General features: G+C 40.1%; 1 protein-coding gene across 3 annotated transcripts in view; it reads right to left on the bottom strand.

The window, feature by feature from the left end:
- LOC140197572 (teneurin-3-like) overlaps positions 1-27,792 on the bottom strand; it is a 2,811,066-nt gene that overhangs the window by 2,303,946 nt on the left and 479,328 nt on the right. Inside the window, exon 1 of one of the 3 annotated variants that reach the window (XM_072257694.1) lies at positions 4,675-4,788. The exons of the other annotated variants lie outside the window; for them this stretch is intronic. The gene's annotated coding sequence lies outside the window, so the exon portion shown is untranslated. Of the gene's footprint in view, positions 1-4,674; positions 4,789-27,792 lie in introns of those variants that run through there. 3 annotated transcript variants of the gene reach the window in all.

The following is a 27,792-nucleotide window of genomic DNA, read 5'->3' as shown; positions in this document are numbered from 1 at the left end:
TGGAGGCGGATACGACAGGGTCTTTTAAAAGACTTTTAGATAGGTACATGGAGCTTAGAAAAATAGAGGGCTATGGGTAAGCCTAGTATTTTCGAAGGTAGGGACATGTTCGGCACAACTTTGTGGGCCGAAGGGCCTGTATTGTGCTATAGGTTTTTTGAATCGCAAATGGAGTTTAATTTGCATAAGTCTGATGTATTAAATTTTGGAAAGACAAATGATTGTAACACTTTCACAGTGAACAGCAGAGCTCTGTAGAGTGCTGTAGAACAGAGTGACTTCAGAGTACAAGTACATGATTCCTTGAATATACCACTAGAAGTAGACAGGGTAATAAATAAGGCTTTTGGCATGCCAACCTTCAATCAAGCACTGGGTATAGATGTTGGAAAGTTATTTTGCAGAGCAACACACACAGAATGCTGAAGGAACTCTGCAGATCAGGTAGCATCTATGGAAAAGAGTAAACAGTCAACATTTCAGGCTGAGACCTTTCATCAGGACTCATCAAGACTGTTTACTCTTTTCCATAGATGCTTCCTGTCCTAGTGAGTTCCTCCAGCAATTTGTGTGTGTTGCTTTGGATCTCCAGCATCTGCAGATTTTCTCATGTTTGTTATTTTGCAGATTCATAAGATGTTGGTGAGACAGCATTTTGAATATTGTCTTCCAAACATCTTTTGCTATAGGAAAGATATTAAACTGGAAAAAGTGAAGAGGAGATTTATGAAGATGTTGTTAGGGCTCAGGTTACTTAGTTATGCAGAGAAGTTGAACAGGTTGGGACTTTTTCGTTGGAGCTTGGGAGAATGAAGTCTGATTTTATGGACAAGAGAAAATCTGCAGTTGCTGGAAATGCAAGCAACACATACAAAATGCTGGAGGAGCTCAGCAGGCCAGGCAGCATCTACATGAAAAGAGCACAGTCCACATTTTGGGCTGAGACCCTTCATCAGGACTGGAGAAAAAAAAAGATGAGGAGTCAGAGTGGGGGGGGGGGAGTGAAGGAAGAACTACAAGGTGATAGGTGAAACTGGGAGGGGAGGGGTGAAGTAAAGAGCTGGGAAGTTGATTGGTGGAAGAGATACAGGGCTGAAGAAGGGGGAATTTGATAGGAGAGGACAAAAGACCATGGAAGAAAGAAAAGGGGGAGGAGCACCGGAGGGAGGTGATGGGCAGGTAAGGAGTTAAGGTGAGAGACATAAAATGGAATGGGGAATAGTGAAGGAGGGTGGGGGGCATTACCGGAAAGTCAAGAAATCGATGAGATCCAACGTAGATTGGGAGATCACTTCACCGAGCACCTACATTCTGTCCACCAGAAAAAGCAGGAACTCCAAGTGGCTAACCATTTTAATTCCACTTCCCATTCCCTTTCCAATATGTCTATCAATGACCTCCTCTACTGTTGCAATGAGGCCACACTCAGGTTGGAGGAGCAACACCTTATATTCCATCTAGGCATAACATCAATTTCTCGAACTTCTGGTAATGCTGCCCCCACCTATCCTCCTTCACCATTCCCCCCCTCTCACCTTACCTCCTTATCTACCCATCACCTCCCTCTGGTGCTCCTCCCTCTTTTCTTCATTCCATGGCCTTCTGTCTTCTCCTATCAGATTTCCCCTTCTCCAGCCCTGTATCTCTTTCAACAATTAACTTCCCAGCTCTATACTTCACCCCTCTCTCCCTCCCAATTTCACCTATCACCTCGTGTTTCTTCCTCCCCACTCCCACCTTCTTACTCTGACTCCTTTTTTTCTCCAGTCTTGATGAAGGGTCTCGGCCTGAAACATCGACTGTACTCTTTTCCATAGATGCTGCCTGGCCTGCTGAGTTCTTCCAGCATTTTGTGTGTGTGGAAATTTATAAAACCATGATGATCTTAGACAGGGTAAATGCATACAGTTATTTTTGTTCCCAGGGTTGGCGAATACAGAACTGGAGGCCCAGGTTTGAGGTGAGATGAGAGAAATTTAATAGAAATCTGAGAGGAAACTTTTCTGCTCAGAAAGTGGTCAGTATATGAAATGATCTGTCAGAGGATATGGTTGAGGTAGGTGCATTTACAATGTATAAAGGGTACTTGAGTAGGTATATAGATAGGAATGGTTTGGAAGGATATGGGGGAAATGCAGGCAAAGGGGATTAGCTTAGATGTGGATCTTGGCATGCATGGACCAGCTAGGTTGAAGGGTAAATTTCTCTGCTTTGTGACTCTATGACCGGTCAACCAATATGTTAACACCCAGGAGTTTCAAGCTGCAGGCTCTGTCCACTTCCTATCCATCAAACTTTACCCTCTTTCCCCTTCCTGAACTCAAGATGAATTTCAAAGATTTCTTACTCTCCAAATGAGGATTTTTTTTTCTCTAATCTTCATCCAGAAAGATAAACCCTTTATTATAGATTGCTTCCCTGTGGTCACACAGAAGGCACTTAACATCTATGTTGTCATGTATCTTAATTTTTTTCCATTGAGTTTACAGCTTATTCTTCTAAACTCAAAAGAGAATAGTCATAATTTGCTCAAGGTCTCCTCATTCACAAAACATAATTTGGAACATGTTTGTTACATGTCCTAAAACAAGGATACTCTCCAATTGTTAAGAAGTCCAGACTATTTACTCAGTGCTCCAGGTTTGGGCTCAACAAAGTTCTATGTAATGGCCAGGACACCAAAAATGACAAAACTAGCATACACAGATCACCTCCAACTGCAGACCAGATTGATATTATCACCCAGCACATCAAATAGTTGAACTATTAGTAGCTGGATGGTTTGTGCACTCAGAAAGCCAGGATTTACAGCACTAATTGTGCACACTATTACTCAAATTTCCTTCCAGACTTGTAAACCTTCGGGCTTTTCTTTACTCTCTCTTGAAGGAGTCAAATAGTGGAAGGAAGTGGCTCACTGGCACCTTCTCAAGGGCAACTAGGGATGGGCATTAAAGTTGATGAAAATGACTTAAGATGAGGTGATAGGCATAGAGCTAAATACTGCTGAAAGCAGTGGTTTCTCCAAATTTGTCAATTAGAGTAAATGAAAACTAAGACATTCTTTGGGTTTGTATATGTTGCAAAAGATAATGCTCCCATGAGAGATCATAATGAGAATTGAAATGACATTGACAAACTACTTGAATTTCACTCCTGTAGTTACCACGGATACATTATCTAATATCTACAGGCCCAAGAAATTCACCAATCCAAATAAAAAGCCTTTAAGGCAGTATATATTTCTGTAACAAATGCGAATTACCAGTGTGCTGGACTCTCAGTATTACACAATACAACTGACCGATGTGTTCTTGGAGTCGCGACACGAGGTGCAAAGCAGTTAGGAGTGATTTAGTTGAAAGCTGGTGACAGCCGTCTGATCATTGCTCTCCCTCTAGTGACAAACACATTTTTAACACCTTTCATTCCCATTTCAAATTAACCTTAACCTTTTTGCAAATCTCAATAAAATGAAGTTGCATGGTGCACTTAATGCGTTTTAATTTGAAACATAAACTTCCACTTATGCAAATGCCATTGCTTCTAATAATAACACAAAATGTTATCCATATTTTGTACTTGAAGCTCTTTCATTAAAAAATGCGATCGAGCTTCTGATAATCGCAAGACACTTCACTTAATTATTGCCTGTCTCTCTACTTGTAAACGTGGAACCTTATCTTTTGAGCGGCCAATTTATAATCAGGATTTCTTAAATGTGAACACCCATCGCATGTTCCATTCCTTGAATTGTATATTACCTCAAGAATACTGAATTAACAACTATGTGCACTTTCCATATTGCAATACCACTCCTGTCAAATTATAATATTGCCAAGAAATACATATTTTTATTACAAATTCCAGTAAACTTTACTTGCGACAGAAGCAATGCTTATTTGAAAACTTTTCAGTAATCGCGGCTAACTAACTTCAATCCTCATTTAAATTCATGGTGGACTTCCAAAATACAACACATTACACCACTGTCAAACATATATTTAATACAAATATAAAGTGTATTAGCAATCCTTTAAAGGTCCAATTTGATCATTTGCGTGATGTGGGGATCCTCTTTTGTAACGGGAGGGACCATCACTTTGAAGAAACTTCTGACAAGATCAGCTCACACTAATAAATGGTTCAATTATTGAAAATTGTCTACACCCAATAAAAATTGGGGAAGAAAATACCCTCACAAATCCAGAAGCGATTTCAGCAAGACTTAGACGTGTTAGACTTAGTTAGAAAGTTATCATAAAAGTATGCTTTTAAAGAAAAATATATATTTTCTCTATTCATAAAGTTCACACAATGACCGCTTTACCGCTGTGGGACATCTCCTGAAATTATATCGAGAGACTTAATACTGACAATGAATGAATATAGCAAGAACCTGAAGCCCCCAGACTCGTTCACTGCGCTAAAATGTATACGCAATAAATGAACAGCGTTGGCATCATCTGCTATCTGGTCGAGAACCAGCTCGCAGAGGTTTCAACGCACGGACGCCGATACACGGACGAATAAAAATAGCCTGGAGACTTCGGCATTAAAATCGAAATCAAGTAGCTGGAGCAGAAGGTCAGCCCTTACCCCACGCCGTCAAACAAGCCCCGGGTTTACTATCAACTGCTAGGTGGAAGATAAAGATCATAGCATGCCTCCTACCCCGACACTGGCTTGTCATTCCCGAACTTGCTGTGGCGTGACTAGCATCCAGGCGTTCGCTGGTAGTTGAAGGTAAAAGCCATTGACCTCACTCGCGCTCTGTTTAGCAGAGATTTTCAGGTCTAACTGTGTTCCACGACAAGTGGGGAGAATTCAACATTTAGTCAAGACGTTTTGCTGCCAGGAGTATGGAGGGGGTGGGGGAAAGAAACGTTTTTTTTTCGCTCAGTTATCTTTATAAGCTGCTGCAATGTATTTTTTTGCCCAGAAGAGGACGCGAAAGCCTATTGAGAAAACCTCTTCAAGAGTGAGCGGGTTGCTTGGTCTGAGGAGATAGGAGATGGCCATTCCAAGCTCCAATCACGCTCAATCCGGATCAAAATGTCCACGGAGGAAAAGGTCACTATGAATCTGCTCCTGCGAACTTTCTGGGAAAATCGACCGTTTTAAACTTATTAATGTGCGTGGAAATTCGGCAAGTGGTGTGAGGGTGATTTGATAGTCAAGGGAGATAAGCAAGTTTATCAAACAGCGCGTGAATTCATTCTGATCCAACAGAAAATGTATGATCCTTGCAGTGTTTAAGCTCTCATTTTTTCCCCCTCGGCGGTGTACGTCGAAATCTCTGCACCCCCCCCCCGTCCAGGCTTCTTTTTACTGTCACAGGTCAATTCAAATCAGGTGCTTAGCACCAACCTGGGGAAAATCCAGCTCTGAAAATGGTAAAATGCTGTCACATTTACCACGCCGACTGAAAGAATTTCGTCCTAATGAGTCAACAAAAATCAGCCTTGTTTTCTCATTGATTGCCAGTGTTGGGAGAGTTGATCATAAGAAGTAGTCACCTCCGTGCGTGTGCCCACCTCACGTGTAGAATTAAATGCCAGAGTTCATGTATCAATGGGAATAGTTTTTATTAACCCCCATCAGTGAAAGATGTTTTACTTGAGGAGCTTAGCAGCGAAGAAAGCGAGGCTGCGGTGTTTGAACACAGCCCGATTTACCTCACACGCACTGTTAGTTTCAGTAGGAACAGGTTATGTGAGGCAACAAACTGCTGGGGGAACTCGGCGGGCGTCTGAGGATGAAGGGGAACTCTTGACGTTACAGGGGGAACCCTGCGATAGGAGTGCGTGTGAAGGGGCCTGATAGACAATATTGAAAGAGAGTAGTTAGGTGATTGGTATACTCCTCCGTTTTATCTCTTTCTTTGTGTGTCTCCTCCTGTGAGACTGGGAGAGGTGAGACAGGAAGGGCTTTATTCCTTGGAGTGTAGAAAGCTCAAGGGTGATCTTATAGAGGTCCATAAAATTATGAGGTAGAGAGAGGTGAGTAGTTTTTTTTGGAAAACAGAAGATATTGTTTAAGGTTGGAGGTGAAAAGTTTAATAAGAACGAGGGCAACTTTCTCACACCTGGATGATAGATATATATTGTGCTGCCAGAGGACAAGGTCCAGGGAGGTAAATTACACACATTTAAGAACTGGATGGGCAGGTATATGGCTAACAAGAGATTAGAGCAGGGGTTCCCAACCAATTTGGTGCCATGGACCCTTACTGTAAACTGAGGGGTTCATGGATTCCAAGTTTTGAAAGATAGAGGATGGGCCAAATCCAGCAAAACGAATTAGCCTGACTCTACATCTTACTTGATGTGGATGTACATGGGCTGTACTGTACTACTCTATGACTCTGACTCCTCTATCATTCATCTGCTACCAAATCCACCTTGCTCCTCTCCCTTACCTGGTTCAACCTTCTTGTCAAATTACAGCCCTCCACAGTCCACCAATCACTTGGAACCTTGTCTCACCACTTCCCTTCTCATTATATTGGCCATCTTGCCTCTCCAGACTTAGTGTTTTGACCTGAAAAGTTGTCAATTCCTTTCTTCCCACAGAGGCCTCTGGACACACTGAGTTCTTACAGCAGATGGTTTGTTCCTCCAGATTCCAGCACCTGCTTTCTCAAAGTTAAATGTGAACACTTAAGGTAGACTTGGTCATTATATATAGATAATACACCTGCTTTTGTGTCCTAAATGATGTTTTTGGGTGGGTCCAGATCTCTGCTGCCTCCCACCTTTTCAGCACATGCCATAGGAAAGAGAAAAGTCTGCATACACAAAATGCTTGAGGAGCTCAGTAGGTTAGGCAGGATCAACGGAGGGGAATAAAGAAACAGTATTTCATGCTGAGAACCTTCATCAGGATTGGAAGGGAAGGGAGAAGTAGCCAGCTTGTACTATCACCTTCCAGCTTTTACTCCTTTCCATCCTACATTACCTTATTCTGCTGCCTTCTCCTCCTTTTCCAGTCCTCATGAAGAGTCTCAGCCTGAAATGTTGACTCTTTAGTCCAGTCAATAGATGCTGCCTGACCTGCTGAATTCCTTCTGCATTTTGAGTGTGTTACTCTGGATTTCCAGCATCTGCAGAATCTTCTGTGTTGAAGGGAAAAGCCTAAGAGATTTGTCCTTCACAAAAACAGGGAGTTGGGAGCTCCCAGAGACATATCAGTGCCTGACGAGACAATTAAAGTGTGGGATCTGATTGTGTGTGAACAAGTTTAGAAAAATTTGAACTAAATGTCATTTTTTTTAATAGCTCATTATGAGGCCCTCCAGGCCTCATCTGCCAAGCACGTGGCAAGCAGTGCCTGTTAAGGATCGGCCTGTACAGCCATTCCAGGACGCACATATCAAACTCCACTAACTGACTCATAGGAACCATCATCATCCTTTGGGATGGATAGCCAGAGAGAGAGATGAATAAAGCAAGGGAGTCAGCAAAGATGAAATGAAATGCACTAAAATGACAACATCTGAAAAGCTGATTCCTTGTTTGATAGCTTTGAATTTGAGGTAATGTTGCATGGGATAATTGAAGATAATTCCCCTCTTGTTCCAACTCACAATGTCAATACTTCTCCATGTCTTCAACAGGCCAATGTTGTGTTTGGCTCTGCCAGTCGTATTGTGGATGTTGGCAGCTTCTGTTTTTACACCAGATGGCAAGTTCCTCTCTTCCAAAATTTGTAAAGATAGTTCTTAGTTATTAACTGAGAAGATATGACATTGCTTGAGTTAGCTCACGTGGGGAAATGTGTACTCTTTTAGCCATTACACCACAAAAAGGAAGAGCAGTACAGATGATGAAGGGAAATCAGACTCAGCTTAATTATGATTCTTGTGAAACTTAGTTTTGCAACAGCAGTACAGTGCAATACATAAAAAATACTATTAGCTCCAAAAAGAAATATAGAATAAATAAATAAATAATGCAAAAAGCGGGTAAAATAGTGAGGTAGTTTTCATGGACCTTTCAGAAATCTGATGGAAGTCGGGGGGAAGCTGTTCTTAAAATGTTGAGTATGCATCCTCAGACTCCTGTACCTTCTCCCCAGTGGTAGCAATGAGAAGAGGGCATGTCCTGGATGATGAGGGTCCTTAATGATGCCTTCCTGTGGAACCGCCATTTGAAGATGTCCTCGATGGTGGGGTGGCTAGTGACCATGGAGCTGGCTGAGTCAAGAACCCTCTGCAGCTTTTTCGATCCTGTGCATTGGAGCCTCCTTACCAGTCAGGGATGCAACCAGACAGAATGCTCTGAGGCACAAATGCTAGAATGGTTTAATGGGGTGCCACGGTAGCATAGAGACTAGCATGATGCTATTACAGCTCAGGGCATTGGAGTTAAATTCTGGCATCCTCTGGAAGCAAACCTGTATATTCCTTCCCAAGCACACATGAGTTTCCTCTCCACTGTCCAAAGACATACCTGGTTAGTCGGTCAATTGGTCATTGTAAATTGACCCATAATTAGGCTGGGGTAAAAATCAATGGTTTGCTAGGCTGCATGGCTGAAAAATGCCTACTTTCCTATTCTGAGCTGTATCTCTGAATGAAATAAATATTTAAAGATACTCTGTTGGCTACCGTTGGAATAATAAATAAGTTTCTGGTCAGTAAATACAGGTGGGGTTTGAGAGCACCAGAGAATTCTGGAGATCAGTTATAGAAATATTGCCAGAGTATTCAAACAGAATAAAAATAGAACAGTACTGCACAGGGACTGGCCCCTTGGCCCAGAATGTCAGTGTTGACCATGTAAAACTAAAGTAAACTTTGCATGCATATGATCTACAGTACATCCCATCACCCCCCCACAAGTCCATGTGCCTGTGTAAGTGCTTCTTAAATGCGACCATCAAGTCTGCTTCTCCCACCATCGCCCCCACCTCCAGCAGTGCATTACTATTCTCTGTGTAAAACAAAATTTAAACTAAACATCTGCTCTAAACTTTCTCCCTCTCACCATTAAGCTGCTCACCATCACCATGTTTAATTAACTTTTTAAAACCTCTATCAGGTCTCCCCTCGGCCTCAAACAGTCTGAAGAATACAATCAAATTTTGTCCAACCTCTGAATCTGATAATCACACAGACCCCCACACTACCCACTTGTTTTCTGCAAAAGGTTCCAGCTCATTGCTTCCTTTAATTAGCACGTTAATAACCATTGTTTTATACATTTTAATGTACAACTTAACAAGTTATGTAAAATGGATGAAGCAATTGATGTTTGAGAGTAAATTTGGTTCTTTTATGGATAATATACACACAAAGGCCACTTTATTAGGTGCATCTACCTGCCAAGGCAAAATATCTAATCAGCCGATCTTTGGCAGCAATTCAATGCATAAAAACATGCAGACATGGTCAAGAGGTTCAGTTGTTCAGACCAAATGTCAGAATGTGGACGAAATATTATCTAAGTGCCAGAGATGGTGGTTTGTATATCTCAGAAATTGTTGATTTCCTGGGATTTTCACACACACACACACACATTCTCTAGAGTTTACAGAGAGTGGTGGGAAAAACAACATCCAGTGAGTGTCAACATGAGGAAATCTGCAGATGCTGGAATTTCAAGCAACACACATAAAAATTGCTGCTGAACGCAGCAGGCCAGGCAGCGTCTATAGGAAGAGGTACAGTCGACGTTTCGGGTCGAGACCCTTCGTCAGGACTAACTAAAAGAAGAGATAGTAAGAGATTTGAGAGGGGGAGATCCGAAATGATAGGAGAAGACAGGAGGGGGAGGGATAAAGCTATGAGCTGGGAAGTTGATTGGCAAAAGGGATATAAGAGGATCATGGGACGGGAGGACTAGGGAGAAAGAAAGGGGGAGGGGGAGACCATTTCACTGAACACCTACACTCTGTCCGCCGGAGAGAGCAGGATCTCCCAGTGGCCACACATTTTAATTCCACGTCCCATTCCCATTCTGTTATGTCTATCCATGGCCTCCGCTACTGTCAAGATGAAACCACACTCAGGTTGGAGGAACAACACCTTATATTCCGTCTGGGTAGCCTCCAACCTGATGGCATGAACATTGATTTCTCTAACTTCTGTTAATGCCCCACCTCCGCTTCGTACCCCATCCGTTATTTATTTATTATTATTATATATTTTTTTTCTCTCTCTTTTTCTCCCTCTGTCCCTCTCACTATACTCCTTGCCCAACCTCTGGGATTCCACCCTCCCCCCTTCTTTCTCCCTAGGCCTCCCATCCCATGATCGTCTCATATCCATTTTGCTAATCAACTTTCCAGCTCTTAGCTTCATCCCTCCCCCTCCTGACTTCTCCCATCATTTTGGATCTCTCCTTCCCCCACCCACTTACAAATCTCTTACTATCTCTTCTTTCAATTAGCCCTGACGAAGGGTCTTGGCCCGAAAAGTCGACTGTACCTCTTCCTATAGATGCTGCCTGGTCTGCTGCGTTCACCAGCAATTTTTATGTGTGTTTCCAGTGAGTATCAGTTCTGTGGGCAAAAATGCCTTGTTAATGAGAGAGATCAGAGGAAAATGGTCAACTGGTTCAAGCCAACAGGAAGGCCAAAATTCCTCAAATCGCCATGCGGTACAACAGTGTGTGCATAAGAGCATCTCTGAATGTTTAACACATTGAACCTTGGAGCAGATGGCTGCAACAGCAGGGGACTATGAATCTGGCCACTTTATTAGAGACAGGAGGTACCTTATAAAATGGCCACTGAGTGTAAATTTTCCAAGCTGTTTGAAACTTAGAGGCAAAACCTGTCCACTGAAGCACTAACAGAAAAGTTGGGATCACAAAGAAAGGCCTGCACCCAGTGACGAGAAGGAAAATGACATGCAAGTCTACAGATACTTCATATTCTGAGGAAAAACAGATTGTGAAGCAAATGTGTCCCTCATACAGTATGCTCAGTGTAGAGTTTTGCTATCTACAGATTTCTTCAAATTATACCTGGATGCCAACTCAATTTAGTTCCTTTTTTAAAGAATTTCTCTTTTTAAGTTGACTCTGTATATCAAAGGCAGATCATTGTGTATATATTTTAGGCATATATGGATTCTAATCTATTGCAATAAAACTGTTGGTGAACATGGAGATGAAATATGCACCTGTATTTCAATTGGTGGTACTACTTATGTCTCCAAGTTGAAGATTTAGGTTCCAGATGATGCTATTGTAAGTTATTAAAGGAAAACTGCTTTGCTGAAATCACCAGTCTTAGGATAAAGCACTATATAAAAGATTCTATGGCCTAATAATGTGCAATGAAGCTCCCTAGTGCACTCATCCATATTTTCACCTCAACAACAATGGTCGATATTCATCACTCAAACATTCTCACTAAAGTTATTGTCTTATTGTATCACCCTTTGTAGAACTTTTCTCTTTCTAAAGAGGCTACAATTTCCTCAAATGCAACAACGACTGCACCTCAAGTATATGGCAAAACACTTAAGGGATGTCATATGTAATACAATTCCCTTTGTCGATTGATTTCAAATACTGAAAATATTCAGACATATGGCAAATGGAAATGATGTCGACATAGTACCACCTGTTGAACTCTGTGTTATCTTTATTAGAGAAACAGCATGGAACAGGCTCTTCCAATTCAACAAGCCTCACCACTCAGTAACGTACCTATTTTAACACTGGCCTTATCATAGAACAACGTACAATGACCAATTAACCTACCAACTGCTAGGTCTTTGGACTGTGAGAGGAAACCAGAAGGCCTAGAGGAAACCCAATTGGTTCATGAGGAAAATGGGCAAACTCCTTATATATGACCCTGGAATTGAACTTCAAACTTCAGAATGCCCCAAGCTGCAATAGCATTACATTAACCACTACACCACCACGATGCCCTATATTTTTTGTGATACAATTCGCTCCAGTAAAATAGGAAACTAACATGTTATTATTTGAAGTTGTCTTCAGTTTCTTTTTCCTCACTTCTGAATAAGATATAATTTATTTCGTTTTCGTTACTGAAGTCAAAATGGCCGTGAAGAGTAACATCCTCTTGGTTTATCTATCTCTAGCACAAAGCCCAACCTAATCTTGATCTATGTTTGCTCTACAATCTGTCAAAGATCAAACCTCATCAGATGATATGGGCTTCACCAGGGCACAAATATTCTAACTGCTCGGATTTTGAAGATGAATCCTTTGAAGATGATCCATGAGCCAGTCCTCATCGGAAGATCAGAGGTGGAGAGCGTCAGCAACTTTAAATTTCTCGGTGTTATTACTTCAGAGCACATCTCTCCTGGGCCCAGCACGTAAGTGCGATTACAAAGAAAGTGCAGCAGTGCCTTCTCTTCCTCAGAGTTTGTGGAGATTTGGCACATCATCAGAAACTTTAACAAACTTCTGTAGATGTGTAGGGGAGAGTATATTGACTGGCTGCATCACAGCCTGGTATGGAAATGACGAATGGCCTTGAACAGAAAATCGGACAAAAAGTAGTGGGTATAGCCCAGTCCATCACAGGGAAAGCCTTTTCCACTATTAAGCACATCTAAATGAAAGACTTGCAGGAAAGTAGTACCAATCATCAGGGACCCCCACCACTCAGGACATGCTCTGGTCTAACTGTTGTCATTAGGAAGAACGTACAGGAACCTCAGGACTTACACCGCCAGGTTCAAGCACAGTTCTTAACCCTCAAGCAACAAACTCTTGAACCAAAGGGAATAACTTCACTCAACTTCACCTGCCTCAACATTAAATGTTCCCACATCCTATGGAATCACTTTTATGGACAGTTCATCTCATGTTCTCGATACTTATTGCATATTTATTATATTTATTTATTTATTTTCGTACTTAGTTTGTTGTCTTTGTTGAACACCTATGTTGGGCGTTCTTTCATTGATTCTGTTATGATTATTCTATAGATTTATTGAGTATACCCACAAGAAAATGAATCTCAGGATGTATATGGTGACATGTATGTATTTTGATATTAAATTTATTTTGACCTTTGAACTTTGATGTGGAAATTTGAGCTGGAATAATTTTAACATTGTATGTTTCGCTAAGCATCATATAATCTGATGACCTAGCAGTGGCTTTTGTTTTCTTTAGCATGTTTTGGTAAATTCCATCTAATGAAATGCAAAAAATAAACTTTGAAAAAACAGGAATAACTTATTTTGATAAAATTTTATAAGTTAGCCGAAAGCAGAGAATGAAGATGTAACATGACTTGCAGTTTTCTGGTTCAGCCTTGTTATATATTACTTGCATTTTATCAACTAAATACTACAGAGAGTTTTTCTTCAAAAAACTTTCCAGTTAAAGCCAAGAATAGGAACAAAGAATTCTAGATATACTTCGTGGGTCAGACAGCATTTTGGCTGGAATACAAAAATATTAAATGTTTCAGTCTGCAGACTTTTCAGTTCACTGACCATTCCAATAAAGCAAAAATATAGTGACTATTTCTAACACCACTTTTTACTCCACGGATGCTGTCTGACCTACTGAGTATTTTGAACATTTACTGTCCTTATTTCAGATTTCCAGAATCTGCATTAATTATTAAGAGCATTCAGATACAGAAGTTTCAGGAAATTATCTTGAATCTGTTCAGCGCATGACTTGATTTAGAAAAGTAGTAAATTCACAGAAAAATATTCTGTGAAGCAAAATTTTTAAAAATGAAAAGGATGGGTGAACTGTTTAATAGGATTTTTGATAAAATATACTGTATCCCAGTGCATGGAGAGCAGTGAACCATTTGTTAAAATGAGAACTAGCTTTGTAAATCAAAAACATATAGTCCAAAGAGTCTGTAGCATCACAGTGAAAGTTCTTAAATCAAGTACTAAAAGGTCAAGCAATATTAAATTATATGGTCTCAGTTGTGGAATATTATAAATGGCCTCATTTCACTTGGGTTAATGAAAGATGTAAACATTAACTACTCTATGATCAATCTAACCCTTCCCTCCCTACTTAACACTCAATTTTTCTAACATCCATGTGCTTACAGCGTGGTAGCATAGTGGTTAGCACAAAACTTTATGGTACCAGCAACCTGTGTTCAATTCCTGTTGCTACCCATGAGGACTTTGTAGTTTCTCCCCATGACTGCATGGGATTCCTCTGGGTGTTCCGGTTTCCTCTCGTAGTTCAAAGACATATTAGTTCGTAGGTAAATTGGGCATTGAAAATTGCCCTCTGATTAGGCGAAGATTAAATTGGGGAATTGCTGGGCGGCGTAGCTCAAAGGGCCCGAAGCGCCTATTTCGTGCTGTATCACAATAAGTAAATAAAAATAAATAATCTTGTTTGTGGTTGGGATTTTAATTGGAGGACTATATACAAGGCTTTGGATCAAGGTAAAATCAGGCTGAAGTGACAATGTTCCTGGATAGGCAGAGAACCTACTTGTACTTATTGTCAAAGCTCACAGCAAGATCTGAAAGGAACCACTGAACAAAGGCTAACACAACTGCACTATCTTCTGGGGGTGAATGATCAGTTTGGCAAGGAGAAATCATGTGTCAAGCATAAATCAAAAGTACAAAGTCCTTCAAAATTTGTTCCTGGAGATTGCATTTGTGCAATTTCATTTTTCATTGTAAGAATGATTATGCATATTTTTATTTGAGTGGGCACATCATTAATTTGTGTGCAAGGTTTTAATGTTGTAGAACTGTAACATGCAATGTATTTCAAATCATTCATTTTTTGTCTGCACTTGAATAGAAAAATTAAAGTTGACTGAAATATGAGCTGCATAGAGCTTTAATAATCTGACTGCTCCCAAGTAATACTTTATTAAATATTAAATTAGAATTATATGTCCCATTGGCAGCATTAAGTCATACTTTTCAAAGCACATTGTACTCAGTCTGTCTACTTTGTATTGACAAAGTTGGAAAAATATAGTGCTTTAAAATTCCTCTGATGTATTTATCTTTTGTACAATGTGCTTTGGTATTCAAAAACTTACCATATCTGATAAATAAGTAAACCGCAGCTAGTTCAAGTTGAAGTTTAATTGTTATTCAACCATACATGAAATACCCATGAATACAGCCAAACGAAACAGTGTTTCGCCACGGCTAAGGCGCAGAACACAGTGCCAAAGTCATACACAGCACAAGGCCCAAACAGCGCATATAAGATATCAGTAAACATACTGTCACACACACAAAAAAATTATATAGCCCAAGTCCCTGAATGTTGTGTCCTGCAGATTGATGGTACATGCATATTGTTGGCAAGAACAAGCCCGCAGTTGTCCGATCATGAGCAGCTGCGGACGAATGCAATCCAGCTTGTCTTTCACTGAGCCAACACTGGAGGGCAGCACCCCAAACCAGCATGTACTCCAGCATGCCAGCCACGCTATAGCTCTCTCCCAGATCACCTCTAGCGTCTCTCCTTGGTGCAGCTACAGCAGGCGACCCTGTGGCATGAGTGTCTGGTCTTGCAGTATTTTACTTTACCAGTGTCCAACATGGTCTTGCAACCGCAGAAGGAACATCCAGGACAACCATACGCTCATTTGCTAGATTGCACTTTTGCTAGCAGGTGGAAATCAATCTCACCCCATGAAATCTTGACCAACTAGTTTGCATCTTTACTTTTAAGCCATGTAATTGCTGAAGAAAACAAAGAGAAAAAAGAAGGAATTCTTTTCAGCTGATTACCCCAGGAAACTACATGAACCAACTACTTAAAAACGCAAACACGAGAAAATCTGCAGAGACTGGAAATTCAAGCAACATACACAAAATGCTGGTGAACGCAGCAGGCCAGGCAGCATCTATAGGAAGAGGTACAGTAAACGCTAACTGAAAGGAGAGAGTAAGAGATTTGAAAGTGGGAGGGGGAGAGAATGTACTATCTTAGATGTGGTCCTGTGCAATGAGACAGATAATATTAGTGATCTTGTAGTTCGGGATCCTCCTGAAAAGTGATCACAGTATGATTGAATTTCTTGTACAAATAGAGGATACAATAATTCAATCTAAAACCAGTGAATTATGCCTAAGCAATGGAGACTGCAATGGGATGAGGGAGGATTTGGCTCGTGTAGACTGGGAACACAGGCTATATGGTGGAACAATTGAGGAGCAGTGGAAGACAGTCAAAGAGAATTTTCATGGTGCTTAACAAAAGTAATTCCAGTTAAAAGCAAGGATGGTAAAGCCAGCCTTGGATAATTAAGGAAATGAAAGAAGGCATCACACTAAAAGCTTGTGTATACAAAGTCACCGAGAATAGTGGGAAACTGGTAGATTGGGAAAACTTTAAAAAGCAACAATATAATACTAAGCAAGCAATAAAGAAAGGGAAGGTAGATTATAAAAATAAACTAACACAAAATATAAAAAATGGATAGTAAAAGTTTTTATAATTACATAAAGTGAAAAGAGTGACAAAAGTGAATGTAGGTCCCTTGGAGGATGAGAAGGGAGAATTGATATTAGATAATGAGGAAATAGCTGAGGCTTTGAATGGCTATTTTGTGTTGGTCTTCACAGTGGTGGAGACATCTAACATGTCAAAGACAGATGTTATGGATGTGATGGGAGGTGATGACCTCGATACAATAGTTATCACGAAAGAGGTAGTGCTGAGCAAACTTGTGGGCCTGAAGATCATTAAGTCCACTGGTCCTGATGGAATGCATCCCAGGGTACTGAAAGAAATGGCAGAAGTTATAGTAGAGGCTTTGGTGATGATTTACCAAAATTCCCTGGACTCAGCAGATTGGAAGACAGCGAATGTCACACCACTGTTCAAAAAAGGATGTAGTCAAAAGGTAGGTAACTAAAGGACAATTAGTTTAACATCTGTCTTTGGGGAAAAGCTTGTAGCTATCACTAAAGAAGAAATAGTGAAGCATCTGGAAAGAAATGATCTATCAGGCAGACACAGCATGGATTCAGCTAAGGCAGGTCCTATTTGACAAACTTGCTGGAGTTCTTTAAGGATATAATGAGTGCAGTGGATAGAGGGGAACAGATGGATGTTACTTACTTGGATTTCCAGAAGGTGCTCGACAAGGTGCCATGTAAAAGCCTTATCCATTAGATAAGGATGCATAGAGTTAGGGGTGATGTATTAGCAAGGATAAAGGATTGGTTAACTAATAGAAAGCAGAGAGTTGGGATACATAGGTGTTACTTTGGTTGGTAATCAGTGGTGAGTGGTGTGCCGTAAGGGTCAGTTGGGCCTGCAACTGTTCACGATATACATTAATGATTTGGAAGAGGGGACAGAGTGTAGTGTATTTAAGTTTGCTGGTGATACCAAATTGAGTGGAGAAGCAAATTGTGCAGAAGTAACGGAGGGTCTGCAGAGAGATATAGACAGGTTGAGTAAGCGGGCAAGGGTCTGGCAAATGGAGTACAATTTTGGTAAGTGCAAGGTCATCCACTTTGGAAGGAAAAATGAAAGAGAAGATTAGTATTTTAAAAATGGTAAAAAAAAATTGCAGCATGCCACTGCGCAGAGGGAGTTGGGAGTGTTTGTGCATGAATCACAAAAGGTTGGTTTGTAGGTGCAGCAGGCTATCATGAATGTCGGTCTTCAATGCTAGAGGGATTGAATTTAAGAGCAGGGAGGTTATGCTGCAGGGTACTGGTGAGGCCACACCTGGAGTACTGCATGCAGTTCTGGAAGAAGGAGATAATGGCTTGGAGGCGGTGCAGAGGAGGTTCACCAGGTTGATTCCAGAGATGATGGGGTTAGACTATGAGGAGAGATTTGAGACGTCTGGGACTGTACTCGCTGGAATTCAGAAGAATGAGAGGAGATCTTATCAAAAGATATAAAATTATGAAAGAAGTAGATAAGATAGAGGCAGGAAAGCTGTTTCCACTGGTAGGTGAGACTAGAACTAGGGGATATAGCCTCAACATTCAGAGGAGTAGATTTAGGCTGGAGATGAGGAGGAACTGCTTTTCCCAGAGAGTGGGGAATCTGTGGAATTTTCTGCCCAACGTAGCAGTGGAGGCTACTTCAGCAAATATACTTAAGACAAGGTTGGGTAGTTTTTTGCATAGTAAGGGAATTAAGGGTTATGGGGAAAAGGCAGGGAGGAGGAGATGAGTCCATGGCCAGATCAGCCATGATCTTATTGAATGACGGAGCAGGCTTGATGGGCCAGATGGCCTACTCCTGCTCCTATTTCTTATGTTCTTATGTCCATTGAATCTTAAAGATGCTTCTATTCATTGCATAGAAACAAGCAATGTTGATCAAATCGCAGCATGATTAATCTACCTTGAAACCAAAATTACTGGAAATATGGAGGTGCCTAGTCATTTATTAAAAGACTGGAAACATGGATTTATATTTTGAACCTTGCTACGGTACTATAGCACCAGAAAGACAAAGCATCAGGTGCATGATTAAAGAGTCCATTACTTGGAAATTCCTGACAAGTCACACATTGTGCTTTGGAGATGTATGCCATAGTCTGGGACTGGAATACATCACAGAATCACTTTTAATTTATAATCCTGCTTCAGCTCTCAGGTCTTTTTCCACCAGTCGCTTAATTTTAAACAATTGCCCGCAAAAGAAGGAATGCAGAGCCAGTTGACACTTTTAAACATCAGTTCAAAATCCATGTAAACTTGCTTTAACTAACATCATTTTGTCTTTTATTTTTATGTTTGCACTTTATCTCATGGTAAATCACTTTGAACTGCATTCTTTCTATGCAAGGTACTCTATAAATATATGATTATTATTATTGTTTTTTAAAACCAAATGTTAGTTTTGGAACAGCTAACCCAGCAGCTTTGTGGAAGTATCTTTGTCTAAGGAACTGCTGCAACTCAAGAATGGAGTTCACCACCACCTACTCAAGTACAATTAGTGTCTGGTAATAAATGCAACTGCCACATCCCATATGAAATGTAAGGATCTTGTGGGTTAGAATGAAGTCTCGACTCACTATTCTGAACTTTATCAATATAAACTTAGTTAGCCAATCTCGTCTGATATGATACCTGCCCATTCCATGTATCAGACCAATAAACCTTTTTTTGAATTGCTGATAAAGCATTTACATTCTACAATATTCCAGATATGTCCTGCTATTAAGTATGACCTCTGTATTTTAGTATTCAGTTCCCCTCATGACAAATTATATTCTCTTGACTTTCTAACCTACTTGCCATATTTGCATACAACCTTTTAGGAATTGTGTACTGGAACAACATGACATGCTAGATTATTGTAAACACTTACCTGATTAATGACAAAAACTTTGAAGGGAATAAGAAATGAGCAATAGCTACCTTACCGGTGGTGGTGGCCATATCACTCAAAAGACAGGAAAGTTAGGTTAACTAACGAATGCATAACATTGTGGCATTTGTAACTCATCCAATAGGGGAACAGTGGAACTGTTCATGCATCCCTGAATGAGTAACATTAGAAGATAGGGTAAGGTTTAACTTCTAACATTTAGACCACACAAATGCCAGAAAAAAGACCATCTCTAACAAAGATGACCATCTCAAGCCAGCATGATATGCAATCTCGTGAAACTTCATTCTCAATGCCTTGATATCGCCATTTACTAGAAACATGAACATCCACAAATACTGTGAATGCAAAAAAAAGAAAGTTGGAAGTTAAATCTCTATCAAGGATGAAGGATCAGCTTTATTCACCATATACTTTTACATTTAATAGGAATTTGCCTTGTTCTGTTGGCACAACGTGCCAACAAAAAAAACAAGGTTCAACAATTGTAAAGAATAAAGATTGATATAAAACTAAGGTTAGACATGGAATAATGTACACAAATGCACTAATACCAGCATGTATTTACAAAGTAAAAAGCATTCTAAATAAAGTGGTTTAAAGTGTTTACAATGGAGAGCAATGATTGAGGAAATAGATAGAAAGGTTGGGACAGGCTGGATTAAGCTAGTGCAGGGCCTGTAACATATGTTATAAAGAGGCCCTAGATTAAAAAAATGCACATAAGTATTAAAACATAAATTATTTACTTGTGTAGTAAAGTAATTCAATTCTTTTCATTTGCTATACAGCCAGATAATATGACAAATGTCTCACACTTCAGTAATAGTATTACTTACATATAGGTATCAATTTCAAATGTCAAAAGTAACAAAACTACAATTTAAAAGTTAGATTTTCTAGATTTAGCATCAGCAAATATGTTGATGATGCTGGAAATGTCTATTTCACGCAGAAGTTCATGTTCAATGCTCATTAGAGTGAGATTGTTCGATCTGTTTTGACCCATGGTGCTCCTTAGTTCATTTTTAATCCTTTTCAGTTTTGAAAATGAGGAATCATGAACTGGGTCACATAGAACTGTTGAGTCGCACATCCTTTGTCGCAGGCTCACCATGGCGCCGCTGGAGGGTGCGGCATAACAGCGCACGCTGCAGCAGCTTGGGAGCGTGGGAGATAGCACAAAGGTCACTACGACACAGCAAGGAGCCAACACACGCCTGCAAACACATACTGTACCATGCAGCATGCAGCTCCCCCGACATGAAAACAACAGCGTTGCCAGATCGTCGTTGTGGCGTGGATGAAATCACAGAGTGTTGCGTTACTGATAGGTACAAGGCAGTTTCTTTACTCAACAAAACAAGGTCATAGCAGGCAGAGACCCCTGGCAGAACAGGTCTAACCGCCTTGTGATTGAGGCTTGATATTTATTTGCTAAACACAAAGGACAGTTCATAGTTACAAGTATGGACAATACTTTGAAGTTTTCACATCTTTTGATTAAATTCATTCTACCATCGCCAGTATGCCTAAACTGGCATTCATGGCCTTTAGGAATGCAAGTTAAAATCCATAACACATTATTTAGTATGTTACATGCTAACATAGAGGACAATTCATATTCGAAAAGCATAGATATGGTGTCTTTGCAATTACCTATAAACTTAGCATTCTCGTCTCAGAGATGCATTGTTACTAATGAAACTGGGTTCACAGCTTTTAGGAATTGCATTGTTATGAACTCAATCCACAGTACTTTGTCAAAGAACAGAAGGCTGATGGCTGAAGTCATTTATTTAAGTGTAAGTGAATTGTCTACCCAAAACTCACTCTAATAGTCATGAGAATAAGGTGAGATGCCGATTTCACCAGCCTGCAGCTTGCAAGCATTTAGTGCGGGCGGGGCCCTCGAAAATGCGGGGCAGGTAGCATATGCTACTTTTGCTACAAGGTTAATCCGGCCTTGGGTTGGGATACAAACAAGATGGGTTGATCAGTTTAGCTCCCTGGGGGAAGAAACTTTTCAGAGGGCATGAAAATTTTGTTTTAATAGCCCTGGTATCCAAAATAGCCTGTGGTAAGTAAGTCATGTCCAGAGACACCAAACCTCTCTTTCCTCCACACAAAAGGTATGATGGAATCCTCTATATGCCTGCTTGAGTGTAATTCTGACAACACTCAAGAACTTTGATGCTATTCAGGAAACAGCAACCAGCTTGAATGACTCCTCATCTGCCACTTTAATCACTTATTCCCTCTGCTTGCTGCCTAACGTGGTTGAAGAGTGTGCTGTCCATAAGAAGCTTCTTTGAAAGGAAGCCAATCATGGTGGGTGGTGGGGTGTGGGAGGATGAGAACAATATCTACAAAGGGCGGTGGATTGGAGATGCATTTCTACCAAAGGAGATTTATCGTGCTCCTTCCCTCTACTAGCCTGCAAGGTGTAATACCTGGTCAGTACCCCGCACCCCCCTCTCCCCCCACCCCCCGAACACGGTCATGTGAAGCAATGGAAGCAGGTGCATATCACAAGTCCTGGTTATGTGACCACTGATGCCAGCCAGACAGTCTCTAAAGATTATTGATAATGGCTGGGGTCACCCAGAAGAAGGCAATGGCAAACCATTTCTGTAGAAAAAATTGCCAAGAACAATTGGCAACGGATAGACCATGATTGTTCGTTTCATACGTCACGCACATAATGATGATGATTATTTACAAATAGTTCTGCAAGCCACTTTTTCCTTTATTGCTACTGTGTTGGGATCTGAAACCTTCCACCCAATAACAGTGAGGAAGGAAATCCAATACCACCTTCTCAAGGGTAATTAGGGATGTGCATTAAATTCTGGACTTGTCAGTAGTGCCATTCTGCAATCTCATTTGACACAATCAATGTGGCTACCAGATATTAAAAATAAATCAGGAGCAAAGAGGATTATAACAATCATTATAATGTTAACTGTGATATATTGCACAGAGAGATAATGAGGATTAAAATTACTGCAAATAAAGATACAATTAAAGATAAAGAAATAAACAGAGGATATGAGGGGGTGGCGAATCAAAGTATGGCTCACTGTGAATAAAATATTACATGTAGGTTTGTGACAAATGTACTGTCTGGGTATTTCAAGTTTCTTTAACTGCTTAAAAGAGCAAAGCCAAATCTAAGTCACATTCAAGTTTTTGCCATTCGACCATGCACAAATATACAAATATATCTTATGGTCTTAACATGACAGGCATGTCCTGAAGAGTGACTGGTTGACACAAGTGTGAGGTACATGTTTATGTAAGACAGAATAATGTTATTGGCACTATTATAATAAAACAAGCAATCATATAAATATGTTAAACGGCAGCAATAAGTGACCAGTGCAGGATGAGGGTGTGTCTGTGAGTTGGGGACTGGCGCATCAGATAAAGTGTCAATGTGTGCTGGGTGGCAGCAGGATGCTAAGAAGCCTAACAACATGGAGGAAGAAGCTGTTACCCAAGCTGACAGTGCTGGATCTGACACTGCGGTACCTTCTGCCTGACAGCAGGTCACAGAAATTGTGGGAAAGCTGGGAGGGATCTTTGACAATGCTGGAGGCGCTGTGACTGCCGCACTTTTGATACAGTATATGCAAGCGGCCCATTTTGTAAGCAAGAGACCATGAGGAACCTTTACAACATTCTGCTGACTGCAGACTTTTCTAAACACTGCCGCAGTTGCCCGCCACCCTCAACAATTGTAGAATGGGTGACAGAAACATCAAAGTGAGAACGTGCCCTTCCCTCTCTGCCTGTTATAGCTACTTTCATTCTCCCTTGCAACCCCTCTTAATTCTTAGTGGTTGGTTTTGCTAAAGGTACCAGTATTTGGATTAAAATTGTAAATACTTGAATTTGCAAAAATATCCAGAAAACCAGTTTGTATCTACAAATATTATAGTTTTGTATTAAAAAAAAACCCAGCTGCTGGGGAAAACGTGAGTATGCAATCATTAATGGACCCTTATATACAATCGTAGGTTCTGATTGACTCTGGACACTCTTCAAATTTATCTTGGGTACATTGATAGCACTAATGATATCAAGTAAGACAAGTTGAACATTACTAAAGCATATTAACATTTTCTAATTTTGCCAAGCTATGTGCAACATGATAAATAAAAGGGAGGTAAACTGTATGCAAAAAGATTTAGACCAATTAAGCAGCTGAGCTAAACAGCAACAAAAATATTAAACTACAGAATACTCGAGCAATTGAAGAACAGAAAACATGCATCTGATCACTTGAAGGAAAAGTATATTTATGTACGATTATTGAGCGATATATTTTCCACTCAAAATTCTGTGCACACAATTGGATACCTTTATCATTTCCAAGACTTTCTGGTCACACCTAAAACTAATTCAATCCACTGGGAAAATAAAGTCCCAACCACATGCATCACTCTTCCTAAATATAATTCTTTTTTCCCAATAGTAGCCAGCACCCTATCTTTTTTTTTTAACTACTTTCATGTCCTGCCCATGAAAGATTCCTCAAATGGTCCAATTTTTGATTTATCTTCAGCAAGTTGACTATCTAAAAATAGCCAGGAAAAATATGAATGGAATAGAAAAGCATTGTGTCATGCAATAGTGGAAAATTGGAACTGTTCATGCATCAAGTTCAAGTCTATTGTCATCTGTCTGTACATATATACAACCACAGGATTCAATGTTCTTCCAGACTGCTCCTTGTATGAGTAACAGTTAAGGATAGGGCAAGGTGGAGCATGTAACATTTGGATCACAGTTTTTATGACTGGGCTCTACTGTACATGTTGCATTACTTAGCACCATGATTCTTTGTTTTCATCAGGATCAATAACAAGGAAATAAATCCAAGGAGGAGGATGGACATGCTCAGTGGCGAATGAATATTTTTGTCCCTGCACATATGGCTTGTTCGTTGTTCCTCGACAGAGTGACCCAAGAGCACACATTCTGAATTTTGCAACCTGATTACACTTTTGATCCCAGTCAACAATTCCCTCCAGCTCCCCAAGCACTTCCCTCACTCCAGGGTCTCATTGTCTGTGATCATACGTGACCTGCTTTCTTCGTGGCAGAATGAAGGAATGAAAGGCTTTTTTAACGCTTATTGAATAACTCAAGATGCTTCAACTTCCTCAATGAGTTTTCCAGCTAGTGTCCATTGGGAAGACACAGGAAAGCTGTTTGGCTTGCAGTGGGTAATATTCAATCTCTAAACAAGGTTGTCTCCACTACAAACCTTTCCGAATGGAGAACACGTTACATGTATTTGGCATACTTAATATTGCCTGTTATGCTGCTGGAGTTCAGGGTGGGAATGAAGGTCCTCCAGCTCTGCCTGTCTTTGGTTGCACACAGGTACAGAAGGAATCTTCATTGTTGTTTCTATAACATTTTCTTGACCAATCAGGATTGTTAGCCCTGAGTTGAATCCCTGAAGTTGAAGGACCAGTGGACCACTCTAAATTCGGCCTCTACCCTTTGACCTATTTGGCATGGGCGACCCTACCAAAAGTCAAAGCACAACGCCTTGACTCCAGCCAACATAGCTCTCTGGGTTATTGAGGTACGCAAACCTTCAAACCCTACGACAAATTTGTGGTCCTCTTACAGGATGCGTTTTGCATTAACATGAAGAAAATTAGTTCTTATCTGCATTTAAAAGAATAGCTTATAGAACAGCAGAAATACCTCAGAAACATAATATTGTAATATATATTGATTGACAGCAAATTATGTTGAAAATTAGAAACTATTTTGCTAATTAAAGACATGAGCAAACTGCTAAAAATGAACACTACATCCAAAATAGATCAAATTATACAGAGATCTCTGTGCAGACAGAATGCTTTTTATACTTTTCCTCATGAGAGAGAAACGTATTATTCACTTAATCCAGGTGAAAGTATTGGAACGGAGACACAAAAGATTACAGATGCTGGAATGTAACACAATACCCCAATCACTGGAGGAATTCAGCAGATCAGGAAGCATCTGTGGAGGTATTGTGAAATTGGCTGCTTTGCAGCAACAAAAGAGTGTGAAAACATAAAATTACTATAGATGACAAAATTAATAAATAGTGCAAAAAAAACTAATATTCATGGGTTCATGCACCATTCAATAACTTGATGACAGGGGAAGGAACTGTTTCTGAATTGATTGTGGAATTTCTGGCTCTGATACATCTTCTCATTACTTGGTAATAACAAGAAGAGGGCATGTTCCGGATTCTGAGGGTCCTCAATGAAGGATGTCAGTTTCTAAAGGCACCAGCTCTTGAAGATGTTCTCAATCATGGAGAGTGTTATGCCTGTGATGGAGCTGAATGAGTCGACAGTGTTATGCAGATTCTTCTGATTCTGTGAATTGGAGTCCCCATACCAGGCTGTGATGCAACCAGTCAGAATGCTTTTCCTGTACACCTATATAAGTTTTCAAGAGTCCTTGATGACACAACAAATCTTCTCAAACTCCCATTGAAGTGGAGCCACTGGCATGCCTTCTTCATGACTGTGTCAATGTATTGAGACCAGGATAGAGCTCAGAGATGTTGTCTCAGAGGAAATTAAAACTTTTCACACTTTGTACCACTGATCCCTCAGTGAGGACATGTGTGTTCACCTGATTTTCTCATCCTGAAGTCCACAATCAATTTCTTGGTCTTACTGACATTGAGTGCAAGGTTGTTGTTACAACGCCACTCAACTGGTTGATCTATCTCACACCTGTATACCTGCTCATTGCCATCTGTGATTTTACAAACAATAGTCGTGTCATCTGTGAATTTACAAATGGCATTTGATGTTTGTTTAGCCACTCAGGTAAGAGTGTAGATAGAGTTATGCAGTGGGCTAAGCACACATTATTGAGGGGCATCTATGCCGATTGTCAGTGAGGAGGAAATGTTATTATCAATCTATACTGACTGTGGTCTTCTGAAGAGGAAGTGTTAGAAACGTAAGAGCATCACCATCCTGTTAAGGGCAGCTATAGAGTAGGGATAAATGACAGAATTGACAAGGATGTCAATATCAAAAGGGAACATTTCAAAAAATATACACAGAAGGTAAGAAGCTAAGAGTTATTCTGATCAGCTAGGTGCCCATTAGGTACGAAAAGACATATTTTAAAACACAAGTAAATTATTGACAGAGGAGAAGATTTTGTGATTGAACTGGCTGGGAAACTATCAATGTTTCTTGTTTTAACATCTTAAAATTTACCAACTCCCATGTATACAAATATTAAATACAAAAAGCCAGAAATTTTCATTCCCGCTGTGGATTAGACAGCTCCAGCAAACTTCTGCAATGTAATTAATAGTAGCCAAAGGATTGTCCCTCCTTTCTCTGGATATTTGCATACCTACCTAAGAGAAATTTGAACACCTCTAATGTATGTGTCTCCACCAGCACCCCTAGCGGCACATTCCAGGCACCACTATGCTGTGTAAAAATCCTGCCCCACACATCTCCTTTGACTTTACCCCTCAGACTTTAAATGCATGCCCTGAAATACAAATTTTCACCCTGGAAAAGTTATACCAGCTCTCTAATCTATCTATGCCTTTCATACTCATAAACTTAAGTGTCCCCACAGTCTCCAGCACTCCAGGAAAAACAACTCAATTGTGTCCCCCCTCTCCTTATAGTACAAGTCCTTTAATCCAAGCAGCATCCTGGTAAACCTCTTTTGTGCCCTCTCTAAAAACTCCACATCCTTTTTAAAATGGGTGACTATAACCAAATGCAATACTCCAAATGTGGTCTAATCAAAGCTTTATAAAGCTGCAACATAAATTCATTAAAAATATTCTTGTGTACATTTATGTTATTATTTGCAAGTAACAGTGACATTAATGCAGATTAGCACCATTAAAATTCATTTAGCACCAGTAAAATGAAGCTAGGTTGACAAAACTATATTTGTAAACTTGAAGGCCTACCTAATAATGTATGGCATACTAATAGAGAAAATCAGTGTGGAAAGTATTTAAAATTAATGTTATTTCACTGATAGAGAACCCTTTGTGTTAAAGTTAATGGAGAACCTTTGAAGTGGAGTCTGTTTTATTTTAGAAAAGTGTACAGCCAATCGGTGCACAGCAAGCATCCGCATAGATTAACAAGGCAATGGTCTGGAAATCTGATTGAACGATGATTAATTTCTCAGATTACTAGAGATATAGACTAATACAGCTTGGAAATATTACCTTTAGCCAATCAAGATGACTATCTACGCGAGTTCCATTTGTCTGCATTTGGCCTATATTCTTCTAAGATTTTCCTAGATGTGTACCTATCAAATGCCTTTTAAGTATTTTTATTGTATGTGCCTCAGCCATGTTCTTTGGCATGTCATTCTATATATGTACCCAGATGTTGCCCCTCAGGTCCCTGTTAAATCTTTTCCCTCCCATCATAAGCCTAAACCCTCCAGTTTTCAATTCCCTATTCCTCCCAAAAGAAAGTCTAAACCT

The sequence above is a fragment of the Mobula birostris genome, chromosome 5 (genome assembly GCF_030028105.1).
Source record: "Mobula birostris isolate sMobBir1 chromosome 5, sMobBir1.hap1, whole genome shotgun sequence".
NCBI lineage: Eukaryota > Metazoa > Chordata > Chondrichthyes > Myliobatiformes > Myliobatidae > Mobula > Mobula birostris.
The sequence above is the reverse complement of the archived record's forward strand: the minus strand, read 5'-3'. Positions and strand labels throughout refer to the sequence as shown.